The 9,544-nt window shown below is 45.2% G+C and overlaps 1 long non-coding RNA gene across 3 annotated transcripts; it reads right to left on the minus strand.

Moving 5' to 3' along the window:
- Nucleotides 1-1,336: 1,336 nt before the first annotated feature.
- LOC119277247 lies at nt 1,337-4,198 on the minus strand. 3 transcript variants are annotated; one of them, XR_005137005.1, is made up of 6 exons: nt 3,886-4,198; nt 3,096-3,242; nt 2,797-3,015; nt 2,595-2,690; nt 1,816-1,946; nt 1,337-1,725 (listed from the first exon to the last, which is right to left on the minus strand). It is a non-coding gene; the product is annotated as an uncharacterized LOC119277247 (long non-coding RNA). The 3 variants fall into 3 exon arrangements; XR_005137003.1 differs by having other exon boundaries at nt 1,337-1,946; XR_005137004.1 differs by lacking the exon at nt 3,886-4,198 and adding an exon at nt 3,599-3,863 and having other exon boundaries at nt 1,337-1,946.
- Nucleotides 4,199-9,544: the final 5,346 nt, after the last annotated feature.

Consider the following 9,544-nt stretch of genomic DNA (forward strand, 5'->3'; position numbering starts at 1 on the left):
CATGTATGTTGCTCCGTATTGCGTGCATGATATATCAAAATGTTCATCGCTGGATGCTCTTCATGATGAAGTAGTTTGCATGCATGTTCCTATTCATATTGACGCCTTAATCTTCGTTATAAAACTGCTATGTGATATGAACTGCTATAATCTGCTATCTGTAAACATCATTTGTGCATCTTGTGAATGCTATAACTTTGTCCCTGTTGATGCTATGATGATGATCTTGATATGCACATGTTCTGCTCTTCATTGTCTACATGTTGATGTGCTTTGCATTCATGTTAGGGTGCATCTTGATATCTTAATCTCTGTTGCAAAAGTGCATGTTGCTGTTAACTGCTGGAAACTGCTGTAAATTGCCGATTTGTCATTTTTGTTGCATTTTATGTGTGCATCCTATGAGCATGATGTGTACATGTTTTAGAAGATTAATAATGCCATCTTTACAGGGGTGCAATCCAAGTATTTTTATATACCCTGTAGCGAGTGCATCAAGCTTGTGAAGTGGGCTACTCGCTGTTAATGTTCTGCCAATGGTGAATCTGTTATATCATAATGTCATGTTTGCTTGATGCTACCAATTAATCCGTACATAATCTGGAGATGCTTAGTTGACATTTTCTGATGTACATTTTATGATCTATCTTGCCATGCCTTTTGATGCCCAATATATGACGTGTAGCATATGTTTTCATTGCCATGAACATGCTTATATAATGTTCTAGATTTCTGTTAACTTCATAATACCTTGTTGTGAGCTTGTTATTGAGTGATCCATGCCTCTTCTGGAGATGCTCCAATTACATGTTTTGAATTATGCTATGAGTACTATGTTCACACGCCATGGTTGTTAATTTTGGATATCACATGCCTCTGTTTCATGCTTGCAAACATGCTATCATAATGTTGTTGTTTTACACTTGATGAAACTGTTTCAACATTCAATCTTGTCATGTTGGTTCCCACTAATCCATGAGCCATATGTATATAATGCCATGATATTATTTGCTCTTCGTTATGTGTACTTTGATGCAATGCCCTTGGTTGCTATGTTTACTTGTTGTAGCTTGTCTCTTCACTACTAGGGAAAAGGCTACTAGCAGCGCGGGTAAACTGGCTACTAGCCACGCGGGTACCCGCGCTACTAGTATCGCGCTACAGCTAAGTAGATAGCAGTAGCGCGGATGCAACCCACGTTACTACTACGTCCGTTAGTAGTAGCATGGATGGAACCACGCTACTACTATCTCAACCAGCGCTACTACTATCCTAAGTAGTAGTAGCGTGCACTTTTCCTCCCACGCTACTACTAGCTAATTAGGAATTAAAAAAATAAAATTTAGATGCATTATTCCGGGATAGAAATAGACGTGCCCGGTGCAAAATAAACTCATGTCAAGGAACAACATCTCAATTGAAAGAAATCACAACATCCCGTCTAACATCACACGAACACAACCATCATCTCAACTGAAAGTATTCCACCACCAACCTAAACAAACCACTTCTCTAGATGTATCTACCAAGGTTTGGAGTTCAGACGCCGGTAGACCTCCCCCCGGACAGTGGCGTCGAGGACCTCCACCTCGACGACCTCCGACGGTGCGATCACCTGGATGATCATCTATGTGCAGTAGTAACCGGGCTTCACGGTGAAGTCCACCTCCAAGTGGTTGAAGAGCACGACACCCACCGGGCCACGGTAATCCTCCTCGATCACCCCTGCACCCACGTCAGGAAAGTGAAAACTTGTTGGTTCACGTCCTATGTCCAAATCTAGTATTGTATTTTCTTTCTTTATTGCACATGCACATGAATCAATAGTAACAGCCGAAGGCTGGTCCTTGTTGCTCGACACGTGAAGAAGGGTGGGTCCCCTCCTTATTGCAGGAACGAATCCAAGGAAGACACTGTCGGTGGCTCCGAACCCGGCTTCCGCTTATCTGTAGACAAGGAATAGTTTCAGCTAAAAAAGGAAAATGAGAACAAAGAGCAATCAGTAATTGTGAGACAAGAAATAACTTTCTGTTGTAACCCGTGCATTGTATTCTATCCCAAGCTAAACTACCTAGTATCTGTCGTAGTCATGGTGAACTCGCTTTCAATTTCAGAAAATCCTGTATTCTATCCCAAGTGCAGCAACAGCTTTTGTGATATGAGAAACGCTAGCTAGTATAAAAATCATTAGGTAAAATATAAAAAGTTAACTTGTGTGGCCACAAGTTTGCAGCTATTCGAGCAATTCAGATCATTAGTAATTAACCTGGCCGAGGATACTCCTAACATATATAACATAGTAGGCTCAAGCAATTGTTAGCTTCATTCTGTAAATCCTAGGGATGTATGCAAGGTATATTCATCCATCCAACTACATGCCTGAATTGCTCTACCAAAAATTTCATCAGTCCACCGACAGGAATCACCACCCAAACAGTCTCTACAACTTCTGCGCATACTTTAGTTGTGTTCTTCTGTTGACTATCAATGTACTAAAGTCGTAATCTTGTCTTCACCAGGTTAAATGTGGCTCGGCTAACTCCCTAATGCAAGTAAATTCTGGAGCCCAAGGAAGAAGAGTATTGGGGACTGACCTGAATGGCAACCTACCACTTCAGCAAACCGGCAGTGTAGTCTCTCCCCGTCAACCATCTATAACACCAAACAGATAAAACAAGCCTGCGCCTCATCTTCAATCGCCGGAAAGGGGGGAGCAGGAAAGGGGTTCGTCAGCTAGGAGCACAAGGTGGGCGGCGGAATGGACGGGAACGCGAAGGGGGGCTGGGTTTAATTTACCTCGTGTGCCGCCGTCGTCGTAGCCATAAATAAACAGAGTGAAGCAAACAAATTAACATCAAATCAATCGACCCAGTTATCTTCTCCACATACACACGCATAATCTGCAATCATATGTGGTCTGATTTTGGTCTCTTTTGATTCGGTGAAACAACACTAAATGCTTCTTGTTTGATTGCATAGAGAATACCACTGCTGCTGGAGCGTCTATTCCTCTCCCTGCAAAACATAACAAAATTCAGAGCTTCCCCTAAATTCAGATTAGCAGGAAGCAAAATTGAAGCAAAATTCAGAGGTACCAGTTTGGCACTGCAGCTCGTCCATCTGGTCCAGCGTCGATGTTGCCCTGCACGCATAGGAGAAGGTCAACCAGCGTCGTCAGGCGCTGCAGCCCGCATGACTAGCTTGTACGCCGCCCTACAGAATAGTTTTACAACACCAAGTCCCTACAGAATAGTTTTTTCAGCATGAGAAGCAATGAACAAACTTAAATATGAGCATAGTAGCTACAAACAATGAAAAGTCTATACATCTACTGTAATCGTTTTGCCCACCTAGACATGATAATCACAAGGGAACAGAGAAGCAAATTTTTGGTCTGAAACATATACGGCTCTCTGTACAGAAAATAGATATAGTAGTTGACGAAACAATATTGACATAAGTGTAGGCTCTCTGTAAACACCGGAGAACATGGGGAAATTGGATGCTAGATGTAGCACTCATGCGTAGTAAACTAGTAATCCATCTGAACGACATTTCCTCAAAACTGAAGTTTGTCCAATCAGAAGGAGATGAATACCAGTGCACACTTAGAGAACAAGCTCAAGGAAGTTGTACTCCCATGGACAAATCAGTGTAGTGTATTTTGCCCACAATAGATCGATCCACTCTGAGCTTGTCCCTGGTCAAATTGGCAGCCTACAGCAGTAGGGGCTCTCCGTAGAAACAAATTGGCAGGCCTCATCCCTTGTCAAACAAAAATCAAGGGCTTGTCCCTGGTCACGCACGCAACAGGGGCTCGCCGGGCCGAGGCAGGAACGAGGGAGGTAGGGGAAGAAAGAGGGGAGGAGGAGACGGAGTAGCTACCTCTCCCGGCCGGCGGCGATGGTGTGTTGGACCTGGCGGCGGGCAGGTTGAAGTGGGGCAGCCGCGATTTGAAGACCAGGGCGGCGGCGAGGTAGACGGGGTCAGCAGGGGCGGCGGCGAGGCAGCAGGGCCGGCGAGGATGCAGATCAGGCCGCAGTCGCCATGGATTTCGCGGGAGGGCGAGAGGTGGCGGCTCGATCAGGGAGAGGGGAGGCCGAGCGAGACTCCTCCGGTGAGCGAGACGCCCGGGATGGGGTGGACCGAGGATGAGAGAGAGAGATTTTTTAGGGATGAGAGAGAGAGAGAGTGGTGGGGTGGGAGTGGATCGGGCCGGACACGCTTAGTAATAGCGTGGGGGTGTTACCAGCGCTATAGCTACTTACTTAGTAGTAGCGCAGGTTTTACACCCCTCACTACTACTATGGCCTGTCCTCCGGGAGGCATGGTGAAGACCACTTAGTAGCAGCGCGGGTTTATACCCCTCGCTACTACTATCAACTTAGTAGTAGCGTGGGTTTTATACCCCTCGCTACTACTAATTAGCAGTAGCGCCTCCTTTTAAACCGCGCTACTGGTAAGCTTCTGTGTATAAGCTTTTCCCTAGTAGTGCTTTCTTGCTCTCATGTTGCCATCATATTAACTCTGCTCATGTATATGCTCCTGTGTTATAAAGTTGCATTTGCATTGATCATATTGGTTTAATCTTGATGCCTATGAACCTAAACCTTAATGATATTTGAAGTATATTATCTGTACATGAAGTGCATGTCAAGTTTGTGCTCATATGATTCCTGTAGAATGTTGTTTTGATGTTTGCAAAGTGCCTACTTGCTGTTTTGGTCAGATTGTTGTTATATCTTGTTTGGAGTGTATGTGTTGCACCGTTGCTCCGTTTTGAGCATACTCTATATGAAACTTGCTTAGAATTGCATGTAGTTTCATATTATCATGTTGCATCCATGTTTTGAAAGTGTTTGCTTGATGTTTGAATGCATTATTCATCAATGCCATGTTTGACTTGTTTTGCTCATATCTTCTAGGCCGTAGCTCCGAACTGAATGAACTTTATATGTAACTTGACTAGAATTTCATGTAGATCATCATGGTGTATTTTAACTTGCTGTTTAACTACTTGAATATAAGGTTTATTCAGATCTGGACTAATTTCGAGATTTGCATATGAGGACTTACCGGATTTGTTATATGTTGTTTTCGGCCTCATTTAAACTTGCTTTGATGTGTTGTTCTTGTATGCATCATTTCTTGTCTTGAGTAGCATCATATAGTCTTTGTCATGCATCATGTTTGGTTGTGCATCATGCCATGTTTATGTGTTGTGTGTTTACCTTGTTGTTTGCTTCTTTCCGGTTGTGCTTCTTCTCGATAGTTCATGTTTTGTTGCAATCGTGAGAATTCGTTCGTCTATGCTTGGTTCGTCTTCGCCCGTTTGTCTTCTTCATGGACTCATTCTTCTTCCTAGCGGGATTTCAGGCAAGATGACCGTTACCCTGGATCTCACTACTATCATTGCTATGCTAGTTGCTTCGTTCTATCGCTATGTTGCGCTACCTATCACTTGTTTATCAAGCCTCCCAAATTGCCATGTCAGCCTCTAACCTTTTCACCCTTCCTAGCAAACCGTTGTTTGGCTATGTTACCGCTTTTGCTCAGTCCCTCTTATAGCGTTGTTAGTTGCAGGTGAAGTTGAAGATTGCTCCATGTTGGATAGGATTATGTTGGGATATCACAATATCTCTTATTTTAATTAATGCATCTATATACTTGGTAAAGGGTAGAAGGCTCGACCTTATGCCTGGTGTTTTGTTCCACTCTAGCCGCCTTAGTTTCCTTCATACCGGTGTTATGTTCCTTGATTTTGTGTTCCTTACACGGCTGGGTTTATGGGGACCCCTTGACAGTTTGCTTTAAAAAAAACTCCTCCAGCAAGGCCCAACTTTGGTTTTACATTTGCCTAACAACCTATAACCTTTCCCTTGGGAGTAATTAACCCGAGGGTCATCTTTATTTTAACCCCCCCCCCCCCGGGCGAGTGCTTCTCTAAGTGTTGGTGCGAACCAAGCAGCCTGCGAGGCCACCTCGGGGAAACTTGAGGGCTGATTTTACTCGTAGCTTGACTCATCTAGTGTGCCCTGAGAACGAGATATGTGCAGCTCCTATCGGAATTTGTCGGCATATTCGGGCGATCTTACTGGTCTTGTTTTACCATTGTCGAAATGTCTTGTAACCGGGATTCCAAGACTGATCGGGTCTTCCCGAGAGAAGGAATATCCTTCGTTGGTCGTGAGAGCTTATAATGGGATAAGTTGGGACACCCCTGCAGGGTTCAAACTTTCGAGAGCCATGCCCGCGATTATGTGGCAGATGGAAATTTGTTAATATCTGGTTGTAGAGAACTTGATACTTGACTTAACTAAAATGCATCAACCATGTGTGTAGCCGTCATGGTCTCTTCTCGGCGGAGTCCGGGAAGTGAACACAGTTTTGGGTTATGTTTGGACGTAAGTAGTTTCAGGATCACTTCTTGATCATTACTAGTTTGCGGCCGTTTGCGTAGCTTCTCATCTTATTCTTGTATTCGTAAGTTAGCCACCATATCATGCTTAGTCGTTGTTCCAACCTCACCACTTATCCTTTCCATACCCATTAAGCTTTGCTAGTATTGATACCCATGGTAATGGGATTGCTGAGTCCTCGTGGCTCACAAATTACTACAACAACAGTTGCAGGTACAGGAAATGCGATGATCATGACGTGAGAGCGATGCTTGCTTGTTTTGAGTTCTTCTTCTGCTTCGTCGTTCAGGGGATATGATGCGGAGCATCCCACGTTCATCCCCATGTACACTCCGACTACTCTCCAAACCCCAAGAGGACATATGACGAGACCTCGAACATAAGCCATTGGACACAAGGTGAACTCGCTTCTCTCCGAACCTTCACTTTCTACATGTGAGACATGGCAACTACCTCCAACGTGTGTGCTATGCATGATCAGGTACTTAGAGGAAAGCCACGGAGCCACCACATCCAACGGACGAGCTAGCGAGGACGCCAAATACAAGGACCAAGAGATGAAGCTGCCCGAAGTCTTCAGCCACCAGACGACCAGACAATGCCGGACGTCCGACGCCTGGACACTCCGCCAACCAAAAGGCCCAGCAGCCGCACGCTACAGCAAGCGGACGATCGGTCCGGACCGGACGTCCGACGACATCCCAGCGAGCGGACGACTGGCCGCACCGGACATCCGGCAACTGCACTACCGAGAAGATATTAGCGGAAGACCGAAGCCACCGGACGTCCGGCATACCTGCACCCGAGCCAAATTAGCGGATGTTCGATCCTACCGGACGTCCAGACCTCCGCGAGCGACCGGATGACCGGTAGAGACTGGACGTCCGCTGCTTGTGTGCCCGCAGCCTCGGGCTGATGCCCTTGTACCCCTTCACTTCGACCCCCATTTGCACTATGACTATAAATAGATCTCTCCCACCTTCTAGCTAGGGTCAGTGTTGATTTAGCTCATTTGTGAGATTAGAGCCTCGCTCATCCATCCGGATCTACTCCTCGTGAGGGACCGACACCTCTTCGGAGAAGATCCACCTGGATTCAAGACCTCCATCCAGAGAAGACCATCATCAAGCCCTCCTCACGGAGAAGAACCGGTTACCCTATGTATCGTCCTTTGTTGGACTTGGATCTTGTATCTCTCCTTGTGTTTCGATGATCTAGCACATGTGTGACTTTGTTCTTGTTGGTTGAGTATTCTCTCGTGTTTTTCTCGCGTTCCCCTCCTCGTGTTCTTCGTAGGGATCCGCTCCAAACGTGAAAGATCGACCTCTAGGGTTTTATCCTACATCATCTTGGAATCATGAGCCACGTTGATCACATTTTTGGAGCCCCTACCCCTCCTTTTCTAGCCTAATTTTGTTGTGTTCTTCCCCAATTTTGAAAATCCCCATCAAAAATAGCCCCAATTTTTTTTGTGATTTGTTGGTTTGATAATGTTTTGTTGATTTTGATCCATGGATTTGCTTGGTTTCGAGTGGATCTAGCATTTCCCCAAATTTTCCCATCTTTCATCCACGAAATTTCATCAATTTTGACCCCAAAAATTCCAAATTCCGCCCAAAATCGAGCCCCGAAATCGCATCTCGCGTTGACCCCGACCCATCGGACGACCGCCACTTTACCGGACGTCCGGAGCCCCAGGAACCACCGGACGACCACTACCTACCGGACGTCCGGCATCCCATTCCAGAACGAAATTAGCGGATTTCCAAGCCCACCGGACGTCCGGGCACCGGACATCCGTCCATTTCTGAACGTCCGCTACCTGTAGATATTGACTTCGGCTGATTCTTGTTTCGGTCATAACTAATTCATCCAAACTCCGATTTTGACGTTCTTTAGCTCGTTTTGAAGCTATTAACATCCCGCATCCCACAAAAATAGCACCAACATCATTTGACTCCATCAAATTTTGTGAATTTTGGCATTTTTGCCTAGGGCTTCCACCACATCATCCGCTACACCACAACCGACTTCCGCAACCTAACCCTTTTTGTTAACCATAGCATCAATGGTTGCTTGAGTAGTGATTCGAGTCTCCTAAGGTGTTTCAGCTACTTAGGGATGGTTGCTTCTTCATCAACCACCTCCACCATTTCCGCATAATGCTACGTCTTGAGCTTGCGTTGGTTTTCCTTGAAGAGGAAAGGGTGATGCAACAATAGTAGCGTAAGTATTTTCCTCAGTTTTTGAGAACCAAGGTATCAATCTAGTAGGAGGCTCCTCAAAAGTCCCACGCACCTACACAAACAAACAAAGAACTCGCAACCAACGCAGTAAAGGGGTTGTCAATCCCTTGACGGCCACTTGCGAAAGTGAGATCTAATAAAGATAGTATGATAAGATAAATATATTTTTGGTAATTTGTTCACCCACCGCAATACTTATGCTATCTTGAGAGAAGCCACTAGTGAAACCTATGGCCCCCGGGTCTATCTCTTATCATATTTGCTTCAATCTACTTTTATTTGCATCTTTACTTTTTGCATCTATATTATAAAATGCCAAAAATATATTTATCTTATCTTACTATCTTTATTAGATCTCACTTCTGCAAGTGGCCGTGAAGGGATTGACAACCCCTTTATTGCGTTGGTTGCGAGTTCTTTGTTTGTTTGTGTGGGTGCGTGGGACTTTTGAGGAGCCTCCTACTGGATTGATACCTTGGTTCTCAAAAACTGAGGGAAATACTTACGCTACTATTGTTGCATCACTCTTTCCTCTTCAAGGAAAACCAACGCAACCTCAAGACGTAGCAACGTTCAAGCCACAACTCTTCGGAGCGCGAAAACGATGCAAGCGCAATTCGTCCACGTCCGCATCTCCATGGCGACCACCATCACGTTCGTGATCAACATCGTCATGAAGGGCAAGTCACCTCCAAGTATCATGTGCACGACGACGACAAACGACATCTACTATGAGCTCAAGTACGACAACGACATCATCATCATGAAGATGCTCCACAAGCGCAAATGTACAAGTCCCAACAAGCCCTACTTCACGCCAAGTCCAAGCTTCATGAGCAAAAGATAAGACCGCGATACGAGCACCACCAAGACGGAGCT

Source organism: Triticum dicoccoides, chromosome 3B (genome assembly GCF_002162155.2).
Source record: "Triticum dicoccoides isolate Atlit2015 ecotype Zavitan chromosome 3B, WEW_v2.0, whole genome shotgun sequence".
NCBI classification, from domain to species: domain Eukaryota; kingdom Viridiplantae; phylum Streptophyta; class Magnoliopsida; order Poales; family Poaceae; genus Triticum; species Triticum dicoccoides.